Source organism: Herpailurus yagouaroundi, unplaced genomic scaffold (genome assembly GCF_014898765.1).
Source record: "Herpailurus yagouaroundi ecotype Mexico unplaced genomic scaffold, PumYag 569, whole genome shotgun sequence".
Classification (NCBI taxonomy): domain Eukaryota; kingdom Metazoa; phylum Chordata; class Mammalia; order Carnivora; family Felidae; genus Herpailurus; species Herpailurus yagouaroundi.
In genome coordinates this window covers 3,840,838-3,850,237 of record NW_024412786.1, presented here as the reverse complement: position 1 = coordinate 3,850,237, position 9,400 = coordinate 3,840,838, and positions in this window count along the sequence as shown.

Sequence of the window (9,400 nt, the reverse complement as noted above, 5' to 3'; positions counted from 1 at the left end):
TGCAACAAGGTGGATGAATTTCACCCGCAGGTGGTGGTGAATGGTGCTTATAGTGTCAAGTGAAATAAGCCAGACACAAAAGAACACATGCTGTATAATTCCATTTACTTATTCCATTTATATATTTAAGAAAACCAGGCAAAACTACTCTCTGTTGTTGGCAGTCAGGATGGCGGTTACCATGAGGGTGGTGGCTGGGAGGGCCTAAGGGGATTCTGGGAGGCTCCTCATGTTCTGTTTTGTTGTTGTTGTTGTTGTTGTTGTTGTTGTTGTTGTTGTTGTTAAGTTTACGTATTTATTTATTAAAAAAAATTTTTTTTTCAACGTTTATTTATTTTTGGGACAGAGAGAGACAAAGCATGAATGGGGGAGGGGCAGAGAGAGAGGGAGACACAGAATCGGAAGCAGGCTCCAGGCTCTGAGCCATCAGCCCAGAGCCCGACGCGGGGCTCGAACTCCCGGACCGCGAGATCGTGACCTGGCTGAAGTCGGACGCTTAACCGACTGCGCCACCCAGGCGCCCCCGTATTTATTTATTTTAAGAGAGAGAGAGAGAGAGACAGCACAAGCGGGAGGAGGGGCAGAGAGAAAGAAAGACAAAAATCCCAAGCAGGCTCTACACCATCGGTACAGAGCCCGATTTGGGGCTGGAACTCACAAACTGTTGAGATCATGACCTAAGCCGAGGTCAAGAGTCAGACGCTTAACCAGCTGCGCCACCCAGGCGCCCCTCATGTTCTGGTTTTGATCTTGGTGTTGGCTCCTGGGTGTGTTCATTTTGTGAAAATTCCCAGCATGGGACACTTGCAGTTTGCATGCATTTCTGCATGCATGATCCACTTCTGTATACAAAAACAAAAGCACCTCCTGTGCCTGCCCACCACACTGGAATAAAAGCCAGACTCCTTTCTGTGGTCCGTAAGGCCCTGCTGGTCTCTCCGACCTGTCCTATCGTCCTCCTCCTCACCCACCGATCTCCCGCCTCTCAGGCCTTCTGGTGTTCCTGACACCTGCCAAACCATTTTCCACCTCAGGGATTCTCGCTTGCTGGTTCCTCTGCCTGGAAAGCTCTTTCTTTCCCTGCTCGTGCTCCCTCTATCCCCTCAACATCACCCTCAAGCAGTCACCTCTACAGAGAGGCCCTTCTGACTACCCCACAGAGAGTCCTCCACCCACAGTCATTTCCTTCAAAACACCAGCCGTGATCGGCAATTATTTCATGTATTTGTTTACAGTTAATTTTCTGCCTCCCCCACTAGACTAACAGTCGCAAACACACAGCACAGTTACTATTTGCCAAGTGCTCTTCTAACATTGTATTAAGGCATTGAGTCCCCACCCCAACCCCATGGGGAGACACAACTTTTAGGCCTATTTTACAGTTGAGGCAACTGGGGCTCAGAGAGGTTATGAGGTTACATGTAACTTCCTCATGGTCACACAGCTGAAAAGCAGCAAAGCTGGGGTTTGAACCCAGGGAGCCTGGCCCCGGAGTCTCTGCTTCAACTCTACACTTTGACAGTGTTGCCTATCTTCTTCCTTGTATCCTAGCTGGGGTGGTGCCTGGCATACAGTAGGTACTCAATCAATGTTTGCTATGTGAATAGTAAATGAACGAATGAGAGAATGAAGGGTTAGTGGAAAGTGGGGGGGAGGGGCTTGGATCCCAGAGTGGGTGTTGAGGAGAGGAGGTGTGCAATGGTATTTGGAGTCCCAACAGCAAGCTAACCAGGGAACTGAGAGCAGTTGGAGGTTCTGATACAGTTGGAACTAACTGTAAGCCGTGGTCAAGGCCAAGGCCTTACCTGGGTCTGGGCTCAGGCACATCTCCTGCCGAAGTTGAGCCCACTTTCAGCCTCCCCTACAGACGCTGCAAGGCACAGAGGTCTGGGGCTTTGGTGCCCCCTCAACCCCACAGTCCACACTCTGAAGGCCCTGGCTCTGGAATCGTGGGTCTCCACTGTGGATGTCCTGGGTGTCACATTCGCTCCCATTCGGCCATTCCCAAGAGTCCCACAGCTGTTCGGACTCCCTCTCACCCCACCCCCAGAAGCCAGGACCACCCCAGAAGAAACTCCCAGTTCTACCTGTGAGTTCTGGAAAGTTCTCTGTGCTTGGCCTCAGTCATCCCATTCCCTTCCATAAACTGGGATCATCTGTCCCGATATCACCAACTGTTGTGAGGATTACATGGTGTAACAGCCAAGAAAATACTTTGCTTGAATCCCAGTTCGGTATGATTACTTCAAGAAAATATGGGGTCAGGTAACAGCGGCCGCTCCCATTGGCTGAGGGCTTGCTGTATGCCACTCATGCGCCCCTTTACTGCCCCTCCAGCCTCGTGAGGCTCATCCCCGTGTCTTACGGATGAAGGCACTGAGCTCAGAGAAGGGAAGCCACTTGCACATAACGGGAATTCACGTTTACATCTGCCTGACCTCAGAGCTCATGCCCAGGGGCATCAGGGCTGAGTCCGTCCAAAAATGAAAGAGTCGGGCCCTCGGAGGTGACAAGTCTCAAGACGCAGGGCAAGGAGTGGCCAGCCAGGGCCTGGACAATGTAGAGACGTGCTGGGTTCCCTGCCAGAATCCCCAAACTGGCTGGCTGGATCCGTGCCTCCCACTTTCTCATTCACTCTGTCACACTCTAAGGCTGATGGGGGAAACAGGCAGAGCGCAGGAGAGGAGTCATGCCATGAGTTAACGGTGGATGGGGGTTGTGGCACTCTGTCTCCACCCCCACCTCCAAAGCCCAGGCCCTGTAGGGTGCCCGGTGCCTCCCCCACCCCTTTCCCGGGCTACCCACCCCTGGTGCCCCCTTGGCCACACTCTGCTCCTTCCGTGGCATCTCCCACCTCAACCTCATCATTGCCTTGGCGGACTACAGTGCTGGTCTGAGGTGCGAAGGCGAGCTGGGGACACCATTAGGGGCCCCAAGTGCTTAGAGCTAGGGGGACCCGCTCAGCATTGGGCAGGCACCAAGGCTTCTTAACCCCTCGGCCCCAGTGGCCCCTGGGTCTGGGCAGGGTGTCGCCACAGACGGTAGCTGGGAGCCAGGATGGTGGGGGATGTGGAGATGTGCAGAGTAAGCAGCAGCAGAGGAGGGGCAGAGCTGCCGGCGGGGGCGGGGCGGGGGGGCAGGGTGCTGAACAGCAGGGGAAGATCAGGCCCTCACAGCCGTGTTAGTGATGTTCAAACTTTATGCCCAGAACCCTTTCTTTATGAAACAAATCAAAGGGATCTGTTCCCATTGAAGCCAGAGCTTCCTCTCCATCCTGGGGCTCTGGGAAGCATAGTCTGAGGTTCAGTTCACTGAGGTCTATTTTGGGGGTGCCCAGGTTGTAGCTGAATAATGGCCCTCTGAAGATGACCATATTCTCATCCCCCAAACCGTGAATATTACCTCCCGTTGTAAAAGGGAAGTTGCGTGTGTGATTAAGTTAAGGGTCTTGCGATGAGAGTATCCTGGATTATCACCGTGAGCCCAGCGTGATCGCAGGGGCCTTTATAGGAGCGAGGCAGGAGGGCCGGAGTCAGAGAATAGGCAAGCGACAAAAGGCCAAGTGATGCCGGGCCATGAGCCAAGGAATGAGGACAGCTTCTAGAAACAGGAGAAAAGCAAGGAAATGGATTCTCCTCTCAAGCTTCCAGAAGGAACTAATCCTGCTGAGATCTTGATTCTAGCCCTGTAAGACCCATTTCAGATTCCTGACCTCGAGACTGCAGGAGAATAAATTTAAGCCTCGATTGTGCAGTAATTTTTTATTTTGTGTGGCAAAAGGAAGCTAATGCACCCAGGTGGGTCTTGAGTAACCAGCTTCAGGAAGGCCAGAAGCAGGCATGGGGAATGGGGGGGTGGGGGTGCACTGCCTTCTGCAGAGACGTCTGGGAAGAGGGCTGGCTTGAGGGTGAATCAGTTCCCAAGCTTCTGGTGGCTCTAGTATTCCGCCATATTCTGGGATCATGTCGCTCAGCACAGCAAGTGTGGCTTATGCCCTGGCCAGGGACTCCCTGTCTTCTCCTCTATCTGCCGCTTTCCTGGACCCAGGAAAGGTAGGGCCAGTCTACGGGTCTCCTGAAAGGAGGCAGACAGGGCGCTGCCCCCGGGGCTTATACTCTAGTGAGGAAGATAAGAGGTGAACAAGCAAGGTAACAAGATACTTAAAGGACTTTGATAACTTGACCAGTAAGCAGGGTGACGTGACAGAGAGTGGCTAGGTGGTCAAGGAAGGCTTCTGAGGAGGTGACATTTGAGCTGGACCTACAACGATAGGACTCTGGGGCAGTCCAGGCAGAGGAAACAGCGAGTGTCAAGGCCCTGGGGCAGCGGGGAGCCTTGTGCAATCAGAGGGCCTGGCAGGTTTAGGCAATGGCGATAAAAGTCCCCTCAGAAGGAGTAGGGACCAGCATGATGTAATGTCAGTTCTCGTGACTTCTTCTCTGGCTACTCTGGGGAACAGGGATAGAGGGCAAGAGTTTGGAAGCTATTGCAGGATTCAAGCAGAGAAGGTGAGAGCTTGGAACCGAGCTTTTGTTTATTTTTTAAATGTTTATTTATTTTTGAGAGAGAGGGGAGGGGCAGAGAGAGAGAGGGAGACAGAGGATCCGAAGGGGGCTCAAACTCCTGCTCTGTGAGATCATGACCCGAGCCAAAGTCGGATGCTTAACTGGCTGAGCCGGAACCGACTTTTGTCAGGAAGAGGAGTGGACAGATTTAGGGTCTATCTTGGGGGCACAACAACCAGTTAAGAAGAGAAGGTGCTGTCATTCCTTCTACGCCATCCATGAGGCTCATAAAATAGAGTGTAGTTCCAGAACAGGCTTGCCTCGGGGAGATTCTGTGATGCCCCTTTTTGATAATATGTGCCACTTAGAGACCCTGTCTTCCACGTTTAAAGAAACACTAGTCTAGCATCTGAAATGGCTGAAAAGTTATTTACATTTTTCCAAAAGCTTCTCTAGAAAATGCCAAAGAAGTGCATAATGCCCAGCAAAAATCCTTTCCTCCCGTCTTCTCTTACCCATGCCTGCTGCTCCCCAAATCTCTCTCTACCTGGCTCCAGACTCTGCTGAGTGCTCTGTTTGGGGCTCTCGCACCGCCTGCCCTCACCCTGCCTCTTGGTGCAGATGATGTTTCTCTCCAGCCATGAGCTCCTCAGCTTCCCAGTGAAATCCAGCCAGGCCTCCCCTGCTTTCTCCAGCCCCCCCTCCTCCCCGTCCTTGCACAGTTTTTTCCGCTCACGTACAGGGAGGAACTTTATAAAGATCCAAACGCGAAGGGATTCCAGTAGTGAAAGCCACAACAGCTGGGATCTGTCAGGCCTGTTTCAAACCCTCTTTATATTTTCACGATCTCATTTAATCCCACCAGGTTGATGCTATAATTAACTCTTTTTTGCTGACAGAGAACCCAGGTCCAGTAAAGCTGAAATCACGGTCCATGTAGAGCCCCCGTACCAGGCCCCAGATCCTGGACGCTGTCTCTCTCCAAGAAGCCCCTTAACTTCCCTTTGTTCCTAGTTGGGGATCCCATCGTACCCGAGGGCACCCACCCTGCCTGATCCTGCATGCCTCCCTCATCCTCGTCAGGGTAAGGATGTGTCTCCAGCACAGCTCCTTGGAGAATTCCCCAGTTGAGTGCAGAGAGCATGAGGCCAAGGGGCTGGGACCCAGGTTGGGGAGGGCCTGGAGATGTGTGTTTGGGGGCAGGGACTCGTTCTCCCCAGCTCCACTGTTGTAACACTCCGCTCAGGGGACGATGAGTCTCTGCACCCACAGGACACCCAGGCTGCCTCATTCACGCGTAGTTCAGAGCCTCTTGGTTGAGGGAGCTGCCACTGACGTTAGGGCAGAGGAAATTCAAGTGGAAGTGTAGCTCTGGATGTAAGGCGAGGTGGGGGGCCCTTTCCAGCCACCCAGGACGTGCCCACAGAGACCTGTCTGCCGGCCACTCTCCCCTGCTGGGTATCTGTCTGTCCATCTGCCTCTGTGGCTTGGAGGCCCAAGTTTGCTGTGACTCTTCCCACCTCCCTCTTGAGGCCCACGTTCACCGGCTGGGACTGTCCTTGCATTACTCCTGCCCCTGTTTTAGGCATTCCCAGCTGCCAGGAAACACCACTGTAGGAGGTGTTCCCAGATACCCGTGGAGGGCAAGACAGGAAGCTTAGGCCCATCTGTGTCCTCAGACGCCCATGACAAACCTTGTTGCTGCCTCCATTTGAATGAAAACAGCTGTGTGACCAGCCCAGCACCCACCCCTCTCCTTCCCCTCAGCCTTTATTCTCCAGCCTGGGTCTCACCCACAAGGCTCCAGGTTCCCACCAGGTCCCAGGTGCCAGGGACATGCCTCGCTCACAGCCCGGCCTCGGTGCCCAGGCAGAAGGCAGGCTGGCAGGGGGCCCCTCTCTAGCCATCTCCAGAGAAGCTGGTGCTGGGGAGGTAGGGAAGCTAGCCCGTGGTGTCTGTGGCCCCCCATTCCAGCCCCGCCGCCCCCCCCCCCCCCCGCAACCTCCCAGGTATCTGCTCTGGGCACACTGTTTGGATTCCCAGTCACTGAGTTCATCAATAATGTTCTCCCAACAAGCACTGTCTATGGGGATGCAGAGGCGAAGGCGACACTGTTCCTGATCCCTGAATGCTCCTAGGCTGGTGGGGGTAGTGTAGCTGCATGAACTGTGCAACCCCCCCCCCCACTCCGCCCCCCAAAGATCTGTCCGAGTCCTAACCCCCAGCACCTGTGAATGTAACCTTTTTTAGGAATCAGGTCTTTGCTGAGATAATTTAGGATCTCAAGGTGAGATTGCCTTGGATATAGAGTGAGCCCTAAATCCGATGGCTGGGGGCCTCTTAAGGGAAGACCACAGACACAGAGACACAGAGAGAAGGCCGTGTGAAGACGAGGCAGAGGGTGGATGTAGAAAGCCCAAGCGAAAAAAGGGTTGCTGGTCACGACCAGAAGCAGGGAGAGAGGCTTGGAAGAGAGTCTCCCTCAAGCCTCCAGAGGGAACCGAACCAGCCCTAACAACACGCCGATTTCAGACTTCTGGCCTCCAGAACTGTGAGAGGATAGACTTCTGTTGTTTTAAGCTGCCAAGCTTGTGGTCATTTGTTATAGCAGCCCCTAATACAGATGGCACGAACCCCGACCTGTGCCAGAGCACCGAGCAGAGTGCCACGGGAGCCTGGGGGCGGAAAGGCCCAGAGAAAGCTTCTCAGCCAAGGCCACACTTGACATGGGCCTGGAACCACGCAGGGAAGAGAAGGGTCGGGAGGACCTCATACTTGAGGGTCCAAGGCAGGACCATCTGGTGTGCTCAGCGTCCAGCTAAATGGCTGATGGGGCCTCGGCCCAGGGAGGGAGGTTGTGGGCCAGGAGCCCAGGGCGAGTGAAGGGGATGAACCCAAGGCCTGAAGGCCTTGAATGGCAGGGTTGGGGCAAAGGGGAGAGAGGTAGGAGTCTTGGCTGAAAACCAGAAAGGTCCGGATGGCTCGCTCAGCTCCGGAAGGGCTGTAGGGAGAAGAGGGAGGTGTGATCCACCTGCGCCTCGAACACCACCTGTCAGAAGAAGCTTTGGGAAGCAGATGTCAGCTCAGCAGAAACAAGAACTTGCTCACGGTCAGAGTCTCCCAAAGCGAAAGCATCCCCAAGAGGCACCAAGCTCCCACCAAAGGAGAACGTAGATAAGAGACCTCAGCACTGGATGGGGTTTGTTGCAGGTGATCCGTAAGGGCCTCTTTCCGTCCCGAGACCCTATACTTTGCCTGGCTGGGCCTCTCTCCCCGGCAGCCAGCCTTGGGTCTCTCCCTACCCCACCCAGTGACTTGATTACCCTGACCTACTCTGGCTCAAGCCACCCACACGCCCTTTCCTGCCAGACTCTGGAGCCTGTCACCTGGGAGACATAGATCTCATCCCCTGAGACCCAGAACTCAAGAACAACAAGTAGATTCTTGCTGCCACTTCCCAAAAGAAAGGCTGACTCGGGGCGCCTGGGTGGCCCAGTCGGTTGGGCGGCCGACTTCGGCTCGGGTCATGATCTCGCGGTCCGTGAGTTCGAGCCCCGCGTCGGGCTCTGTGCTGACCGCTCAGAGCCTGGAGCCTGTTTCGGATTCTGTGTCTCCCTCTCTCTGACCCTCCCCCGTTCAGGCTCTGTCTCTCTCTGTCTCAAAAATAAATAAACATTAAAAAAAAATTTTTTTTTAATTAAAAAAAAAAAAAAAAGGCTGACTCTCCTGGACCTCAAAGCCCCAACTTCTGTCCCAAGGGTCCCTTCTCCTTGGGGAACAACCACTTCAGCCCCCTTTTAGCATGTGCCTACGTCACACTAAGAATCTTCCATCTGCTAACCTTCTCCACAACCTTCAGAGGCAGCACGTATGGTTCAGAGCACCAGAGTCACTATGTGACCGTGGGTTGGGTTTCTTGACCTTTTCTATGCCTCAGTTTCCTCAAACTGCCAAACAACCATAACTGCCTCCTTAGACAAGTTACAATCTGGAGTGTGGCTCTTGTAAGTGATGGCTCTTCTTATCATTTTTGTGGCCCATGGTGCTGATTTCAAGGCTCTTTTGCCCCATTCCCCTGCTGCCATTTTAAGTGCCTACATTTTCAGATGAAGGCTGGTCTGAGGGCCCATGAATGAGACAGACCCTACCCTCTTGAAGTTCACAGTCTGACAGAGGAGGCTAACTTGTAACCAAGAAGGTACAAGACAATGTGATAAGGGAGTACAGAGCATGGTGGGAATGTAAAGGAGTGTGGCTCACCCAATCTGAGGGGGAAGGGGTTCCCAGAGGGCTTCCTGGAGGAGGTGACCTTTACGCTAAGACCTGAAAGATGACCAGGCATTGGCTAGGCAAAGCGGGTGGGAGAAGGCATGCCAAACAGAGGAAACTGGGCTGAAAAGAAGGAAGCTCAGTTTGCTGGGCTGTAAGCTCCATGAAAGCAGGGAGGGGGTCTGATCTGACCAACCTTGCATGTTCAGCACCTGGAATGTGCCCAGTAAATATGTGTTGAGGGAAAGAAATTCAACTGGGGAGGGGAAAGGAGCAAGATGGGGCTGTGGAGGTCGAGAGGGGCCACGTCGGGCCTTGTGGGCTCCAGTAATGTGGACTTCAGCTCAAAGGCTTAAATGCACATTGCAAGGAATCTTTTTGCTGGGATGAGAGGGCTAAGTGGCTGGAATTTTCTGCCACCCAGCACTAGCACCTGGCTTCAGCTCCAAGGCTCCAGCCTACTGGCCCATCCAGTCCTGGGGCCTCCTTCCCTGGACCTGGGCTTCCCCTTGCCTTCTCCTGCCCTTGACCCCCGGCTTGCACTCTTCCAGGTGCCTCACCTTTCCCTTGATCATGGACGGCCCCAGACTCTGAGTCTCTGTCTTTACCAGTAGTCCAGCTGCTGA